Raw genomic sequence first — 20,167 nt, 5'->3', positions numbered from 1 at the left:
ACTACTTATTTCAAAGATGTTTAGAAATATTAAATCAGTTTGATAGCATGCTTTGGGAATCTTGTATGCAAGGAAGTTTTATTTCTGCTATTGTTTATTTCTAATAGAAGCCATCTGCCCACAGATCCCTAATATCAGCAGCCCTATTTCTGCTGCAGTACAACCCCACATTGGCAGACAACATCTCACTTGGAGCTGAGACATACCCTGGAGTCTCTTTAGACACGTCCCCAACCTCCCACTTTCATCAAAGCAAAATGAATCTCTCTCCCTGTTGGTAAATACATGAGTTTCAGATGACAATTGTGCAAGCTGGTGAACCTTGTTTTTCTAGTTTACGTTTTAATTAATTTCTTCTCCAACTCACTTCACTTTGTGCTTCTTTTTTTCCTGTCTCCTGTGTAGGTGATCCTTCCTAGGGAATAACACCTACATTTTGAATTACAGAGCTGTTGAAAACATCTTTTAGGTAATTGAGATGTTAACAAAGCTAAGACTCATTTTTGAGCAGAGCATATTTCACGCATGGAGTCAACAAGTACACATATCACATTTGACAGAAATTTTCATTTTCTCATCAGTTTTCACTTGAACCATGTTAGTCCTGGGGGGCTAAACCTATTGCACATATGTTAAAAGACAATGTTGTCAACAAATATCTAAGCAATTATGAGTTTCTAATTTAGACAATTAATAGACTAATGACAATCCGTAAATTAATTCCTACACATTTAATTAGTTAATCCAAAGATAATCCAAGATACACTAAATTAAAATTTAAAAGTGATTATCATTCAGACTCGACAATTAAAAGTTACTATGAATAAGCTTGAAGCGAAGAGCCAGTAAATCATGCCTGTAATTCTAGCTACTTTGGGAAAGGATTGTGACTTGAGATTCTGGGTGAAAAAGTTCACAAGAGCCCCTTGTCAAACTGAAGCCAGACACAGTAGCATGTGCCTATCATCCCAAACTCTACAAGAGCCTGAGAACGAGAGGATTGTAATCTCAGGCCCTTCTGGGTAGAAAAGTCCATGGGACTACTTCGTAACTGAGGGAAACTGGATTTATTGGTATGCTCCTCTGCTAAGCTGGGAATGCAGGTGGGTAGGATGCAAGACCCTATACTAGAATTAACCAGCAACAAACAAACAAACAAATAGCTGGAAGCATGTTTCACTGGTTTTGAGGCCCTAAGTATAAAGCCCAGTACTACCAAAAATATATGAGCTTATCATACAATTATTTAAAAAATAACAAAAATAATACTCAATGAAATAAAAATTAGATTTTTTTTCATTTGATGCAGATGGCTCATACTAATTCTAACTACTTAGGAGGTTGAGATCTGAAGGCTCACAATTTGAAGACAGCCTGGACAGAAAAGTCTGCTAGACTCCATCTCTAAAATAACCAACAAAATGTAGGACTAAAAGTGTAGCTCAAGTGGTGGAATGCCAATTTAGGTAGCAAGTGAAACCACAGTAGCCTCAAAAGAAATAATAAAAATAAATAAATAAAAAACCTTACAATAATTTTGAAAGTTACAAATGACCAGCTTTACAATATATCTTTGTGCATTGGAATTTTCCAGTAATAAAACTGAACCATGAACATACTAACCAAGTCTGGCTTCATCTATATATCAAGAATGAAAAGAAGATTTAGAAGGACAGGAAGAGATTTGTATCCCAAACCAACTCAATTTCTTCTAGTCAGCTGTCCGTGGCTCATGCTGTAGTATTAGCTATTCAAGTGGCTGAAATCTGAGGACTGAAGCTCAAAGCCAGCAGGGGCAGGAAAGTCCATGAGACTCTGATTTCCAATTAAACACACACACACACACACACACACACACACACTCGCACACACTCACCCACACATACACATACACAACCTCAAGTGGAGCCGTGGCTCAAGTGATAGATCATTCACCTTGGGCACAAACACCGAAGTGCCTGAGTTTATGCCCCAGGATGGGCACACTGCCCCACCACCCCTCCCCGCCCAAAAAAAAATAATCTACTTCAGACTGATCTTAAGAGGAAACAAATGAGCAAAAATGACAAAGAAAACCTTAATTAAGGTTCACTTTGAGTTGAACGGATATTAGGCCCATTTAGCACAGATCTACCTTTTTTAATTTCTTTCTTTTTCCTTTCCTGAGACAGATACTTTAAGTAGCCGAGGTTGAATTCAAACTCATGTTCCTAACCTTACAGCTTCCTGTTGGTATTACAGGTGTATGCCACAACACTTGGCTTTAAATCTCTCTTTGAAGTTATTGATAGTAATTGTTAGGTCAAAAATATCAATATCCTAAAGAGTCTGATGTGTTTTCCAATCATCACAAAATTATTTAAACACTAATTTTGGTAAAATATCTCTAACTCATTTTACTTAATCAATAAAGTTGGCACTTCTTTTAAGTTCAATTTGAAGTGGGTGAGACACACAATAGTTCACTGTAGTGTACTGCAAAGAGCCTCCTGTACTTATTTCATACTAATGACTTCAGCAAAAAGTTCTGTTTTACCTTGAAATATGTGGGTAATGCTTCAAGATAGTTTTGTCATAATTCACTTACAAATGTCATTACATGAACAGTCTGTTATTACATAGTAATAACATTAATGGATACAATATGAGAAAACAGAAGATTTCTCAAAACTAGTACTGAGAGTTAGATTGCAACTTGTTTTCCATATGACTACATCAATGAAATGTAATTTCATTATTAATCTTTACATTGTTAGGGCAGAGACAAAGAAATGGAAACTTTGAAGAGACATTACCCTTTGAAGGACAATACCCTATTATTATTATTGCATGATAAACATGGTGGCAGTTTTCTATTTACAACTTGAAGAGATAAAAAAATTATTCCACTAATTTTATGTGCCTTTAATCCTCAGTACTAAGTGTTGAGATCACTTTTTTTTCCAGTCCTAGGGCTTGAACTCAGGGCCTGAGCACTGTCTTTGGCTTCTTTTTGCTCAAGGCTAGCACTCTACCTCTTGAGCCACAGCACCACTTCTAGCTTTTTCTATATATGTGGTACTGAGGAATCGAACCCAGGGCTTCATGTATATGAGGCAAGCACTTTACCACTAGGCCATATTCCCAGCCCTTGTCATCACTTTTATCTTTGAGAAAAAATCTTCATTCTTTTCCTCTCCTGCCATAACTATCATTCCCATGGAAACTGTTGGTAAGGAATAAAACGGCAAAGTTGATGCAGTCAATTTCCTTAAGCAGTCTCAATTATTTACCCAGAGGTACAAATAGGTATCATGGCCTCATAAACTTTACAGAACAATGGTTTATCTTTAAAAACCAGGAAATTGCATTTTTACCTAAAAGAACTTAACTATGTTTGTTTTATTTTACTATTTGTTTAGTTATTTGGTAATAAAACCCATAGGCATTTTGCTTTTTTCTATTATTAATGATATGTTCATTGCTTTGTTATCATTCAATAAATAATAAATTTTTCATAAAATTCATTCATTAAACTCTTGAAAATAACATTTTAATCTTTACTAAATACCTCTAGTTAGATGAACATCTAGAATAGAAAAAATAATTATTTGATGAATGCATGTGGAATTTTTCCATACTAATTTTACATTTTGTTTCTCTACTACAACATAAATTAAGATCTTTTGACAGTACTGTGGTAGGAACTCAAGACCTGCAGTCCCTCAGCTGGTGCTTTACCACTTGAGCCATGCCTCATACTATTTGATGGGTATTTTGAAGATAGAATGTTGTGAACATTTTTCCTAGGCTTGCTTTGAACCTCAATCCACCGAGTCTCAAGCATCTGAGTAGTTACCATTATAGATGAGACAAAAGTGGCCAGGCACAAAAAAAAAAGCATATTTTTTGTCCACACCTACGTTTGAACTCGGGGCCTCACACGTGCTCAAATGGCTCTGTACAACTTGAACCACAGCCCCAGCCCAAGAAGCAATCAGTTTTAACTTAATGTAAGTTAATGATACTTGAATCTCTGAAAGAATCCAGAGGAAGCTGTTTATAATGCATCCAGCACTGAAGACTGGCTTCTCAATCTGTATATATTTAAAGTAGTTTTTGTGGTTTTACAAAGGGTATAGATTCGACTTACTTTGTCTCTGGAAATAAAGATACTAGTTAGTAACATGCCAGGGAATTTAATAAGTGTTCAAATAGTTAAGAGTGGGCTTTCACAGAGAAAACAGAAACAGCTCCTTTTGTTTTTCTCACTGTAGAAATAATGGAGTGCTTCTAGAGTGCCCTATTTTTCCTTTACTGTTTCCTCTACAGAGATGGAGAGTTTGGTAAATGGCAGAGAAAATGGAAGCACTTTGTCATTCCTAGAGGACTCGGTAGCAATTGCTCGGAACTGCTGGAACTTCCTGTCCACTATAGAAGTACAGAAAGAGATCACGATGAAGTTCACCACAAAAACAACAAGAAGATTAAAGATCATGGCAAAGATAAAAATAAATGGGAACACAAGTGATGTGGATAATAAAAAGCCTTCAACTCAACAGCCTCTGAACAGGAAAGTGTTTGGTGAAAAATGATGCACATGCACAAATTCTCTCTCTCTCTCTCACACACACACATACACACACACAAATCCACACAGAGGTGCAGCTCACAGCTCATATTCATCAAGCATGAACATATCATGCATGCACGTACATAAACATGAATACCTGTGCACATGAGCAATCCACAAACCTCAAACACAGGCACACACATCATACACACATATGTACACATGTATGTTTACACTTATACATAAAATACACATTTAATCCAAATGTTTACACACCATGTATCATATATACTTACACATCACACGAACACACATATATCTAAAGTATACACATACAAGATTTACCTTTCCTAAAAGAGACAGTTAAAGATTCAGTTAATAAGAAATTTCTGGGGCTGGGGATATGGCCTAGTGGCAAGAGTGCCTGCCTCATATACATGAGGCCCTGGGTTCAATTCCCCAGCACCACATATACAGAAAATGGCCAGAAATGGCGCTGTGGCTCAAGTGGCAGAGTGCTAGCCTTGAGCAAAAAGAAGCCAGGGACAGTGCTCAGGCCCTGAGTCCAAGCCCCAGGACTGGCAAAAAAATAAATAAAAAGAAATTTCTAATATATTTAATGCTAGCTGTATCCAACATCACAGCAGAGTCATTTCTCTTTATACAAATGACCAATATCTTTTTAAAAAATATTGAGTCTACAGAGGAAATTATGGGTTCCTGGAAGAACTTTTAGTTTAATTGGTATCATAGGCCAAGTTCTCACCCTTGACTGCCTCCTAAAATAATGAGTTCCTTTGAGATATGAACTTAGATGGGAAGGAAGAAAGTCAACCCCAAATGTATAATGTAAAAATGATTTCCAAGGAAACCATTCATTTAGCTACTAACTTACAACACGGTTGTCTTGACATAAGGTAGGAATGCTGCTAGATTAAATAGAGTGTCATGTAAGATAAATTACACATGCCTGAATTAAGAGGAAAAGCCTACATGACTATAAAAAGGGTATTGATTAGTGAGGAAATGAATAAGAAGAGAGAAAGTAGAGGGTGATGGGCTGGAGTGAATACCATGGAATACATATGAAAACAGCAGCATAAATCTCATCAAGCTGTGGGAAAGGACAGACGAGAATAGTAGTTCAGAGCAAAATTAGCCAGGTACTGGTAGCTCACACTTGTAATCCTAAGTACTCAGGAGGCTGAGAATTCAGGATAACAGTTCAGAGCCAGCTAGGGGAAGGAAAGTCCATGAGACTCTCATTTCCAATTAACCACCAGAATGCCAGAAGTGGTGCCAGGGCTCAATGTGGTAGAGTGCTAGCCCTCAGCAAAGGAGTTCAGGGACAGTGCTCAGGCCCTAATTTCAAGCCCAATGACCAAGGCAGGGGAAAATAAAAAAGCAAATTGAGTTTGAGCATAGTGCATTCTACACATATTGTAAATATCAGAATTAAATTCCTTTGTACAATTGTTTTGTGCTAATAAAAATAAAGAAGAAGGAACTCATCAATTATTTTTTCTGGAAATTGTTAATCCATAGAGAAAGATAAAAACGACTTATCCTGCCTATCATGATTGAATTGTTTAAGGGTAAACGTGGAGGGCAAACAGCTTATTAGATTCCTAACTTATGGAGATTCTTTTGTTTTGTTCTTTCTCTATATTTGGTTTAAACATCGACCTTGCACTTGTTAACCATGCACCCTTTTATTTGAGTCATGATTCCAGCCTTGAGTAAGAGAAGAATAGCACTAATAGGTATTGAAAGAAGCATGAAAATGACCATATTAACAACCTTATGAGATAGCTAGTACAGGAAAGGATCACTATTAGAAATTAAAACATTTGATAGAAAGTCACTGCGGAGTTTATAATAAAAAAATTAGGTTGTTACCCCTTAATACATTGGCCAATCATCTTGTGGCTGAAAGTAATAATTCAGGCACTCTTTGTATCCATTATTAGGAAAAAATTTACTATGCACTGGAATATTTTACTGTATAATGAAATATTTTAAGATCACTAAGGTATTTTCTTGTCAAAAATTGAAATGTGAATGAAATCAGTCTCTTATGTTTACAACAATGCAGAGAACAGAGAGAGTCAAGATCAATGACTGCATCTAGAAGCAATAAGGTAAACTAATGGGCACAACTGCCTCAGAAGCTCCAGCAACCTAACAGGACTACAAACTATCCCCTCTTCCTTGACAGAGACCTAAACAAGCATAGCCAATATGCGAAGAATAGGATTTCTTTTGATCCAAAGTCTAACAAATCAAAGAGGTATTTGAGAAAGTTTAGGGGACAAGTGAACAATGATTATTAGATACTCATTTTCTGTCTGTGACTATGGCATGGTGGTTATGCAGGACAGTGAATTTTTAGAAAAGAGGTAGAGAAGGATGTTTATGTATGTCATAATACAGTATGAGTGGCTCAAAAATATATCAGTAAAATTGTAACATATTAGGCAAAACAGTTGTGGCAAAATGTTGATAAATGTTGAAACAGGATGTCATACATGAAGAGACAGACTCTGTACTACTTATACTGCTTGGGAATAGACATAACACATTTTAAAATTTATCTTTTAAAAATACTTGTGTACAATGGCTGGGGATCTAATAAGGCACAGATGGGCAGATATCTGGTGCCTGGGTGAATATACATTTTTCTAGGTATAAGTTACATGACATATTCCCAAAGGTTTCAGTTTCCTAATCGGGGACAATATGAGCATTCTTCTGATATAGTTGTCATGATAAATGATGGAGTTCATGCTTGACACACCTGATTTAACAACTAATGTTCAACATAAGCACTTTTAATGATCACCATATTTATAAATTACTCATAATTATTAAAATATTAGCAGAAGAGAATTATTTTATACATAGCACTTTATACTTAAGAAAGTACTTTCAAAAATAGTTGCCTCTTTCAATAATTTAACTGGCTTCAATAGAACATAGTTGAATTTTTCAGATTCTCTGACATGTGGGTAGTTTTCATTACTTGAGCATTTATATTTTTCTATTTATTAAGTAAAACAATTCCTGGATTAATGTTCAGTTTCCAAAGGATTAAGGATATACTGAGTACAATAAGACTTCATTTTAAGACTAGCACCAGTGGTTAGGCCTATAATCTCTAGAAGGTTAAGATCTAAGAATCACCTTTCAATGCTACCTCAGACAGTAAAGTCCAGAAGACCCTTATCTTCAATTAACCACCAAAAAACTGCAAATGGAACTGTCCCTTAAGTGGTTGAGCACTAGTCTTGAGCAAAAAGGGGCAGCACCCAAGCCCTGAGTTCAGGACCAAGGATTGACACCAAAGACAAAACAAAAACAAAAACCTTTCATTTTATATTTTTAAAATGTATGAAAAAATCATATTAAGTGAAGTAAGACAGACCCAAAGAAACATATGCTCCATGTTTTTCCTCATTTGTAATAATTAGCATATGCCTAGGATAGTCCTAGAAATATGTACCTAGCCCAATAGCTTTGTACCACATATGACCACATAAACAATGCATGATATAAAGAAAAAGAAATGTATGGTCTCTTCATGATTTTCTTGGGTCTCATAAGTACTAGTTTTACTCTACCAAACTTCACTTGGAGTATTTGAACTTTCTGGCTATTACAATTTTCCTAAGTTAGCGATTATGCTAGATCTTATGGCATGTCTCTAAACAAATACAGAGATTAGCTCACATAAGCATCTGTGGTGATTATAGGATTATTACAGATTTTAAATTCTGAAGGGGGAGCCTTAGGATAGAAATAAGAATACTCGAATGCTCATTATTAAAGAGGCATCTCTAAAAAGCTAGCTCTAGTCCCTAGTGGAAAGGGTGGATTTCTTTTTTCTTTTTATTTCTGGTTTTTTGTTGTTGTTGTTGTTGTTGTTGTTGTTGTTGTTGTTGTTTTGCTGTTGGTGCATCAGCAAACAGACTTGAAATACTACAACCAACAAGTACTATAAACTACTCTTTTGAAATTCAGTAAAAGCTCAGGATCACTAAATTCAATAACTGGCCAGGAAAAAAAGACTCCTGGAGCTAAGGGGGATAAGGAAAAATGAATGAAACTCTTGACCTTGTGCATCCTTCTCTGAAACAAGAATACTTGCAAGGAGGTGGGGGGATTGCTAAAGCATAAAGAAAGCTTTAGAGAGCACTTGTAGAAAAGCTATCTCAGCAATATTCTGAAGCACTAGTGACAGAGCATTAGATGGTTGCAAAAACCCTTTCTTGGCAAAAAAATTCTCATCATTTTCCTTTATGTAGAATATTTTGACAAGATATATAAAATACTTATACTGTTATTGATGTCCTAGCTATGTGCTCTGATAAGATCCCAATGTCCCTATCCTACTAAATGTCATAATCAAGAGATAAACTACTGCACTTGTGTTAGATTTTAAATTTCTGAATGGTTGAGTACATACTTTCTGCATTGTATAATCTTCTATTTATCTATCTATCATGACTTCTTAAAGAATTTTTATGCATTAGTCCTAGCAATACTGTTGTATCTTCCCTGATAATGGAGATGATACTTAAAGCAAGTGTATAGGTAGATTGCATGTTCTTAGCACACAGAAAGATGAACACCTTGTCTTTCTCAGTTAGTTAGTTGCTTACTTGGTTATTTATTTATTTATTTATTTATTTAAGCAGTACTTCAGTTTGAACTTGGAGTCTTCAACTTGTCAGGAAGGTGCTCTACCACTTGAGCCATGCCCCGTAGCCTGTTTGCTTAGTCATTTTTTTTCATAGTATCTTGGGTTTGGGTCTTGGGTTGTCCTTGGATCATGACTCTTGTACTTATATCTCCCTCACAGCTGGGGCACACAGTAGATAAGTATGACACAAAATTGATCATATAAACATACACACATGGGTGAAAGAAACACAAAGCAATATTATTTATCATACAGCTTGCATTCTGCAATACTGACAATACTCCACCAAAGGAATTTCTCTGACTCCTCATGACTATCAGTTTGGAAAACCACTCCAATGGTCTACTGTTTTAGTATAATCTCAGCAAATAATTGTCTTAATTTATTATTGTTTATGTGCTTTTTCTTGGAATTACAGATCCTAAATTGTTCTAATCTTTAATTTATTTTCCTGCTTGAAAAACCCTCACACTCTCTGCACTGTCCATTTTCCCTTTTGGCACGGGAGGATATTCAGGTGATGGAAGCTCATGGCCTTGCAAGGCTGTCTCTTATTGTTCAGGGAGCTTCCTTCCTTCAGCAGGAAGTCACACTGACCAGTGCACAGGACTCTTAGCAGCACATGGGGAATTGAAGTCCTGTCAACAGGCAGCAGGATGACAATATAGCACCGTGGTAGAAGAAATCTATTGTTGGTGATTACCATGGAGGAGGAATTTAAAGAATGTCATGCCCTTTATTTCTAAAAGTTAATGAAACCCTGTCGACAGAATATGTAATGTGAAAACGCTATTTGGCAATGCTTGTCAAACTGGGGACTTGCAGTCCTCCGAAGCACCTTTACATTTTGCCTCAGTCTGTTCCTCCTCCTTTGTGATGTAGTGTGCACCTGTATTGTATTACCAATGGAATTTTAGCCATCTATTATGGATGTTCATTTTACCTGAAATCTGTTTTTATGTTTTCTGTCTTAATACAACGCCACATTTTACTACTATAACCCAAAAGCTTATATGAATAGAAAGATATTTCACTGTACTGTCCACCGAGTAATTATATTAGAGTCAATGACAGTGACAAAACATCCAGTGTAAAAAAGAACATGCCAGCCAATAATGTATAGTATTAGACTGAGACAATACTTGCTAGCTTCATCAAGTGTACCCACTCCAATTACTTCAAAATCAAAGTTAAGCCAAATTCTCCCAGTGGATCGGTCTTCCCACCATGCTTAATTTTTTCCTTTTTGAAGGATTAACTACTATTTAACTAAACCTTGAGTGTTAGGGAGAAACTTGTCAATTTTCATTGACTGTGGATAGTTGGGGTTTATTGGAACATTTAATGCATTAGATTTGGGCAAACCCTCCCCTGATAGAATTTAAAGACTTCTCAGATGCCAGTTGTGATGCTTTTATTATAGTTATACTTTTCTTTCAGAAGCTAAATTACAGGAAGTTAAGTCTCATTTTCAACTTTTAATATAATTCCATGCTTGATAATATAATTGTAGTGTTTTACCACTATGCTTTTGTCTTTTTGTTTTTCTGTCAATATCCCAACCATGGGTGATTTTTTTCTTTCCCTTCTCTCTGCACATATTTGCTAAAGTTTAGGAGCATTTTTGAATGTCATGATTCAGTCCTTATTGGTTATGATATAATATTGGCTAGAATTCACTGGTTTTCTTAAACATCCTGGAACTTACAAGAAAGCTCACTACATCTGTTACCAGCCCAAAATTTCAATAGAGCTTAGGTTGAAACATCCTTTCTCATGTGAATAGCTTTAACAAAGATAATATTACAAAATATAGCAAAAAGCTCATAGACAAGCTTATATTAAATCATACTTAGATATAATATTTATGAAACTACTGAAATTATATGAAGGCAGTTGATAGTTAGGTATATGTGCCTGTTGCAAGAAATTGTCTGTGTAAACTAAATAATATAATATAATACCTGACAACAGTGGTCTGATTCTAAACTATCTATATTGATCACAGTGTCAGAAACTAATGAAATACCTAGGTGCTCACACATGTAATCCTAACTACTCAAGAGGGTGATATCTAAGGACCATGATTTGAAGCTAGCCTAGACAGGAAAGTTTGTGATACTCTTTTCCCCAATTAAACAGCAAAAAAAAGAGAAGGGCTGTGGCTCAAGTGGTAGTTTTCTAGACTTGAGAAAAAAGGCTAAGGGACATCACCCAGTCCCTGAGTTCAAACCCCAGTACCAGGACAAGACAAATAAATAAAAATAGTTTGAAACCATTTTAATCATTTAATGGTGATATATTGGCAGGATCCCTGTACCTCTTCAGTAATAGTGAGTTTCTTAACTATATCATTTGAATTTACTTAAATAGTTACATCACAAAAAAGTAAAAAAAAGAAAATGGCATTATAACACACTTAAGTACCTGTAGATAAGAGAGAAAATATGTAAATCACACTGCACTCCTTATTTTTGGTTAAACGAAGGGAAAATAGAGCTAAGATTTTTTTAAAGTATTATCTCTTTGGGGAGAATATGTATAATTTTGAGAGAATGAAAACATTTTCTTTGAATTTGATGGTTTTTCATGTAAGTCACATAAGGACAAAAGGAGGACCTGCAGAAACATAGCCTGTTAGAATGCAATTATTTTAGTAATGTGGTTGCATAGTATTTCTTTGCTTTTCAAAATGCAATGTGATCAAACTTCAGTAATTATAGTCATGTGTGTCTTAACAAAGATATATTTTGAAAAATCATTTTTCCATTATGTGAACATTACAGAGCCTATTTTCATACATTAAAGTGCCTAGGACATCTTTAAGTGGTATGATCATATGGGACCACTGTTCTATATGCTTTTGGTCAACATGCACAACTGTAATTAAATTCATTCCCTACAGCCTTTTGTTTTGAAGACCCTCCCTGAACCTTTGTGTATTTGGGCATTCAAAGTTATTGGTCTGATTGCACTAGTCAGTACAGAAGGAAATATCAATATTTGTCAATGTTTACTCAAAAAGTAACCTCTGTCATTTAGTCCCTGTTTATAAAGGTGTCATATTTTCAATGGCCTGTGGTTGTTTTTCTCAGAAACTTTTGAAATTCACTTGATATGCAGAATTCATACAAACTAAAACATATTCTTCATCTAGTCTAATTGTTCCATAATATAATAATTCAGAAGCTTGAGAAACAAAATCATAAGCCCCATCAGAAAGTGTCTACAAGAATACTTGTGTCAAATGACGTGACAAGCAGAGAATCTAATTTGGGAAAAAATTGTTTTTAACAAAATTGTGACATTGTATAAGCCAATTTTAAAAACATGTAACAACTGATAATTATTTATAGACACATACTATGTACTTTTTCCAAGTTCTTAAATGCAAAGTGATCTGAAATGTATAAGTTTGAGGAGATATCTAATCCCTTTTCAAGAATATTAGTATTATAACCATTGGATATGCTCAATCAGTAACTTAGGGGAGTGTCTACATTGTTCAGGTTTTGAACACTAGATCATTTGCCTTGTTTTTATATATCTACATAGTGAATATACTGGGCAACCGTTTAGTTGCCTGAAGTAATTAATGCAGTTTGTGAAATCAACAAATGCTTGAAATTTATGCATTGCTAAAAATTGGTGTGACACATGCAAATGGCTCTCAGAAAATCATGCCTCACTTTTGTGTCTTGTCATCCTCAAATACCAATTTAAAGATGTAAATGAATAGGGTATATTGTGCTCATTGTATCAAAATGATTTATGCTGCCATTTTAATTCATTACTTAAAAAATCATTTCTCTCTGAAAGGATGCATGGGGAAAATATTAGTATAACATTTACCAGTTTAAAATGTACTTTATAATTTTCTAATGACATTTTATTGAAAGATAGTCTGGCTCATTATCATATCTAAATGTCATATTGGAAAGAGAAAATTGTATGTGTAATGACAAAAATGGAAAATGCTATATCTAAAAGGCTAATTTATTTAACTACTATGAATTGTCAAAATGAACTTCAAGCAAAACTGTATCAATTTTGATATAAATATTTTGAACGATGTGAGTACTCTCAGCAATACATGCAGATTCAAAAAGAAATACATGTTTTCAGTGAAAGGCAGTGAGGACAGCCACATGGATGGAAGGAAGAAGAAAAAAGAAATAAATATTACTTAGTGACCTCTGTTAAAAGAGACACCAACAAACTAACATAAACAATCTGTTATCTGTTGACAATCAGAAATATGTCCCCACTAAATATATATATATATATGTGTGTATATATATATATAACTGCTTATATAAAATAATCTTTTATTAGGCACATTCTAAACATTTTAGCATCCCCAAACCAAAAATTAGGTAGGGTCCCAATGCTGTTGTTTGTACACCCTAGGAAACAGACCCCCTGGATTTTTGTTCAAGTTCATTGGGTAAAGAAAGCAACCTTCTTAACTCACAGGTAGTGTTCTTGTCACTTTATGGACAGGACTCAACTAATTCAGAAGAGCTAAAAAAATTAACTGTGTGTTTTTAGACTCAAAGTAGTCACAACTGGAGATATGGCTTAAGTGGTAGAGCATTAGCCATAAGCAAAGCAGGATGGGAAGACCCTGATTCAAGCTCCAGCCAGAATACAAAATAAGTTTTTGCCTAAGCTGTCTCAACTTCTATGTAAAGCTGGTTTAGAATGAGGCTATGTGCACTTCAGTGAGAGCAACACTGATGTTCTTCACTCAAGAACAAAAAAAGGAGTTGCCAGACTGCATCTAGAGATCCCAACCTCAGATGCAGTCTTGCATATCAGTACCATCTAGTTCAATAAAGATTATTTTTCCATAAAAAGGGAGTTGCCCAAGACTGTAATTTTTCAATAAAAACTACCAAGAGCACAAAAGAAATTATGCGAAATTAATTTCTTTCTGGTTCTTGAAAAATGGATCACAAACAGGCTGATAAATCGGTCTTATTGAACAGACACATGCACTAAATTATTCTGATATCTATGGAAGTTTTGGCAGCCTGGAAAAGCTTGTCTTTAAAGGGACCAAACTATCCATAGATAGTTATTCATAGGATAATTTCCATGGGATATTTGAAGTGTTCTTGATGCTTTGAAAATAATTTTCAGTTGTCATTATCTTATATCCTTTTTCAGAAGAAAGACGAGTCAGATAACTAATGGTTTGTCTGTTTTACCCAAGCAAGTCAGCAGCAGTAGAATTTTCAATTATCTTTAGTCCTCTTCTCTGTCAATTAGAAAAGGTTGCATGCAAAGACATACTGGGATTCACATTTATAAAGTCTTGCTACCTAGGGAGTCTTAAAGATAATCTGCAGAAAAGAAATTAGCAAATGGCCTTTGAGAGTTTTCAATGTTCTAGTGAAATAAACAAAAAGAAAAAAAATCCTATCCAAGCCAAGTAGTTTTATCATGAAAATCAGTTTCTAAAAAAGCAACAAATCCATCTCACTGTACTTAAAAGAGAAATTTACTTTTTTGTGAAGATACAAATCACACTGACAGTATTAATCTATTAGTATTACCAGTCCCAGAAACTATTCTATATATCTTCCTAGCCAGATTGCATGTACTAGAGTTTAAAAACAAACAGCTCTTGTAAGGTTGAAAGCCAACTTACTAGAGCAGGGCCAAATGCTGAAATTCTTTCTTGTTTCCTATCCTGTGCTCTTAACTGAAGTGGAAAATCATTTTTATTACTTAGCCAACTGGGCTGTCTTGCTTTTCCACCTACTAGTGGTCAGAAAGTTCTAATTCTGGTTTCAAATCTATTTCATGCCAATCTCAGTGATCTTTTCATTTTATTGACATATATCCCCATTTTGGAACAGAATATTGCTCACTTGAATTCTTTCCATCGGTGGTGGGGGGTGGGGGGTGTTTGCCTGAGAATTGCTTGGATGAAGACCAAGTTGTTTTAAGTAAATTGGCGATAAGATTATGGGAATAATAAGATGGATAAATCTGGTAATAAAACACTTAATAAGCAAAGCCTAAATTTCAAAGCTTGTGTTTGAAAACTCAGTTGCCAGTGAACCAGTTGGTGTCTTCAAAAGCTCATGTTTTGTTAGAAACTGGTTGACCAGAGGCCATTTCAAACTTTACCAGACAATGCAGGCCTCAGCTCTAATTTGCATAGCCTCTAGTGCTTAGAGAAGCATTTGATGAGTGAACAGTCAAAGCCTGAGCAAGATGTGTTGCCAAAGAGCATGGAGCCCTTTTCTTGTGACAGCAGAGGGAGCGACTAAATGGTGCTCAGTGCTAATGAAATGTAATGAAGAACATATTTTACTGCCCTCACAATGTGTCAAACAACAAGGCTCATCATCAAAAGTAAACTTGAAAATATCAGACAATAGTATTCCTGCTCAAATGATCACATCAATATAGGGCTTTTGTGCCTCATTCACACCTCCTGCATCAATAATAGCACTGACTTCCAACCACAATCATCAGATCTCAATCTCCTGAGCATTAAAAGTGTGAGTCAGTGGCATCTGGCTAAAAACATAAAATGGTAAATGTGCTAAAAGTACAATTGTAAAACACAGATCCTTAATAGCAGTTGTGTTGTATCACTTTTCTTTTTGTTCCCTTAATTCTGACATATTATTTCTATTAATAATGAAAGTGGAAACTATTTTAGTAAAAATACACATCATCAAAAATATCAAAATTATTTTTTCACCCATTGTATGACCTTAATCTTGGAAGATAGTTTGGCAGATGCCAGTCACTTTATGAGGGCAACCTTTATATTGAATATGTTCATGGTAAAACATAAAAATTAAAAAAGAAATTGAAATATACATATGTATATATTTGTAAGGTGAATACTAGTGCTATAATGTATTAGATATTTTTCTTTGGAAAAATATGTTTTTTCTATCATTTTTAAGTATAGTATTTAGCAGAGCACACATTGATAGTCTAATTTTAAAATGTTTCATTTAAGACTAGGATCTGGTGGCTCATGCCTATGGTCCTTGCTACTTTGGAGGCTGAGATGTTAGGATTGTGGTTCAAAGACAACCTGGGCAGGAAAGTTTGTAAGACTAATCTCCAATTAACCACCAGGAAACTGGAAGTGGCACTGTGGCTTGAAGTGATAGAGTGCTAACCTTGAGCAAAAGAGCTCAGGGACAGCAACTAGGCCCTAAATTCAAGCCTTATTACTGACAAAAATGATATTATATATATATATATATATTATTTCACTTAAGAAGTAGCCATATATCAGAAATACTTAAAATGGAATAAAGCATTTTCATTTTTTATTTTGGGGTACAGGTCCTGAGACTTGAATTCCGTACCTGGGCATTGTCCCTGAGATTTTTGTGCCTAAGGCTCTCACTCTACCAGTTGAGCCACAGTTCTACTTATGGTTGTTTTTTTGTTTTTGTTCTTGTTTTTGGGTTTTTTTTGTGGTTAACTGGAGATAAACCTAGGTTACTTTGAACAGCAATTTTCACACATCCTCCTCCTGTTGTGTAGCTAGGATTTCAGTCATGGGTCATCAGCACCCAGTCAAAGCACATACTTTTTATACTTATGAATGGTTATGAATATAAAGTGGTCATAATTTTTTTTATAACTCAAGCCTTAAATATAGATGGAGATGGTGGTTCTTAGGATTCGAAGTCTGTTTTATATTTGGTATGCACAGTATATAGCATAATGCTGGACTTACTGTACATAAATTTCTAGATGCCTATTAATGAGTGAATGTATGTTTATCAAAGGAAAATAATAAATACTTGTCATCACTCTTGCTACTTTCTGTTCCAAATAAGTTCCAATGATGCCAAACGTTCATCCTAATGTTGTCTCTCCTAATGTTGTCTGTGGTTATAAAAATAGGCGCCCTCTGTGGATAATTAACGGAAATCAAGATACACTGAATCACACTGTAAAGATATTTTTTATCAAGAATAATTATAGAATAGCTATCTGAAAAACACATATTTTGTAACAGAACAATTCTGAAACTTTTATTATGAAGTTTCTCTAAGCTAATGTCTCTGGACTGGCAACTGAACTTTTTGCTTGGTGTAGATGTCCTGAGAAGCAGAGCATGCATGTTTGAGAAACTCATCCTGCCATTATCTATTAGCCTAATAGCTAATAGCTAATGAGTTTTCCATGTGTAAGTTTTGTTTTTGGTTTTGTTGATTTTGTTTTTTGTGATACAAAGTCTTGCTTTCATAGCTCATGCTTTCATAGCACTTCCTATGTAACAGACTGGCTGAGAGTCTCTTGTCTCAGCCTCCCAGGTACTTAAATCACAGGCATGCCCCTCACCCCCGCCATGATTGAGTTTTTAAATGTCTCAATAAAATCAGTCTTTATAGTTCAAAAATACAGATAGGGAAGTCTTATTTGGCTTTCCTTTTCTCACTCAAGTAGTAACAGTATATTGTTCAGTACCAATAGTGGTTTCAAACGGAGGAATGACAAGATCATTTTTGAGGATTTTAGAAATATTAATCGTATGTTCTATAGCTTTTGCAAAATGGACTGGAACTTGTAAAGCTAAAGCAGTCTCAATGGAGCCAAAACAACTCAGTTCCAAAGGTGAAGAATTTGTAATCTACATAATGATTTAGGGGCATAACAGAATTACCCAGGGAGTATCAACTAATTAGAGATGCTTCTAAGTTCCACACTGTAGAAAAGTTTTGTAAATCCCTTAAATACAAAGCCAAATGGCAGTGTAGTTAATGAGAAGAAATTCAATAGTGACCAACAGCAATGCTAATACAAGAGATGTTTAAAATTATTAATGCATCTAAAAATGTTCTCCCTGGGGAATAATTTATACTTTGCCTTCTCTGAGTGACATGATACTTAATTAAGCGATGAGTTCCACTTGGGAAATCTTTTGGCATTAATTATTGATTAAGAGCTTACAAAGTACCAACAGTATAAAGGATATAACAATGATGTCTCAAACATTTTTAATGTGACTATTGTGAAGAATGAAGTGGTTTTTTATCATTCTCTCTAGAACTGGGTCCAAGAATTCAGATATTTGCATCTTCCTAGTTCATTTTCCAAATATTCATCCATATCTAGGATCATGGGCTATGCATTCATTGAGTCTTAACATAAATTGAACAAAACTTTCAAACAAATTTTCCTGGATGAAATTTGCTAAAATAGTATATATACATCTATCAATGATTGATCTAATCAAGGGGTGGGAGAATCTGATCATCAGATAATCTGATCAGTATTTGATCCAATCAGTGGCTAAATTATTTAATATTTGACCTAATAACCAGCTGACCTAATCAACAACAGATATTATCAGTTGATAACTCTATCAGTGATGGATCTGGACGTACAGTCCACTGATTATTCACCAATCTAAGTGGCAGTTCCATCTAATGAGCCACTAATCTAGTCAGTAATTGATTCAAGCATTGTCTCATACATTCACACATATATACGCACACACACACAACACACACACACACACACACACTATAACTCTGAGAGATGATGAATGTGTTAATTAGCTAGAGTGATCATTTGAATAGTTAGGGTATATTTAAATAATGTTGTACACTTTAATTCTGTACAGTATTTACACATGGCTAATTTATCACCTATCAAATCTATAAGTCGCATAAAAGCACCAAGAAGTACCTTGATGTAATTTCATTAACTTGCTTGTTGCTTAACCATTGCTTAATTCACTTTTACTTAAAAGTTGCCATTTTAGTAAATGTATAAAATATTTTCTAGGTTGGGTGATGTCAGAGAAATAGAATTTTCCTTACTTCTTGCTCTGAAAAATCAGTTTTATGTAATATGCATGGCATAATGAGTATGTGTCATTCCTTCCATGTATCAAGTGTATTAATGCTCAATGGTTAATTCTACCAAGAATATCATACTTTCCTATATATCATTATAATTTACAAAGTTTGTACAAACCATCATCAATTACAACAAAAATATCATTTTAAAGGTGAGACTGAAAGACATGTACTAAGAGTGATGCCCAAGATCACTTGTCTAGGTATGACAGAGTACGGGAATACCATCCAAGATTCGTGGCTTCTGCCCAGGGCCTATTTTTATGCTGACGGTTTTCTTCCAGTGTAAAGAATAGTTATCATAACTTCTAATCATCTGAATCTATTTTAGTGTAGCAAGTTTTCTTACTACCTTGTAGTGTGTACCAGTAAATCCATGAATGGCCAGAGTTTATGAGATGTGCACATTGATATCACATAGCATTGATAGACTCTGAGAATTATATAACTGATTCACAATCACTTTCTCAAAAAGTATCAATTTTATGTTGTGCCAGTATCAACTTTCCATTGAGTAAATATAAGATATGAAAACATTATCATTACAGAATATTCTAAAGTTTAACAGGGGACAAATACAACAAAGCATCAGGAACACATCATTAACAAAAAAAAAACCTTTAACATTTTAAATTCCTCAACTAGATTTAGATGAGTTTTAAAAATAATGTACCAGTTATTATATGTATATTAATATCAGTACATCTATATGTCTATGTCTATGTGCATATATTATATACCTATGTCCATGTCCAAGAAAAAGGCAAATTGTGGTAATAAACATAAAGGACTTTTTTTATATGTCAAGAAAATAATCCCTTAGGGGTTAAAATCCAAAGGAGCTTTGATAACTTTTAAAATAGATAAGATATCTTAAATGGACCCTCTGCCATCTCAGTGAGATTAGTACTAATTTATGAGACTGATGTCCAAACTTAGCATTAACATGCATTTTAATGTGTTGCAGAAAAATCAGAGAAAAAGAATATTGATTACTTCTTAGGTATCCCCAAAGCCTTTGTAGAATGTGCTATTAAAACTGGCAAGTTCAAT

General features: G+C 34.7%; 1 protein-coding gene across 1 annotated transcript in view; it reads right to left on the bottom strand.

The window, feature by feature from the left end:
* Prkg1 (protein kinase cGMP-dependent 1) overlaps positions 1 to 20,167 on the bottom strand; it is a 919,569-nt gene that overhangs the window by 69,388 nt on the left and 830,014 nt on the right. The gene's annotated exons all lie outside the window — the stretch shown is intronic.

This window comes from Perognathus longimembris, chromosome 2 (assembly GCF_023159225.1).
Source record: "Perognathus longimembris pacificus isolate PPM17 chromosome 2, ASM2315922v1, whole genome shotgun sequence".
Taxonomy (NCBI): Eukaryota; Metazoa; Chordata; class Mammalia; order Rodentia; family Heteromyidae; genus Perognathus; species Perognathus longimembris.
This window is presented reverse-complemented; position numbering and strand designations above follow the sequence as displayed.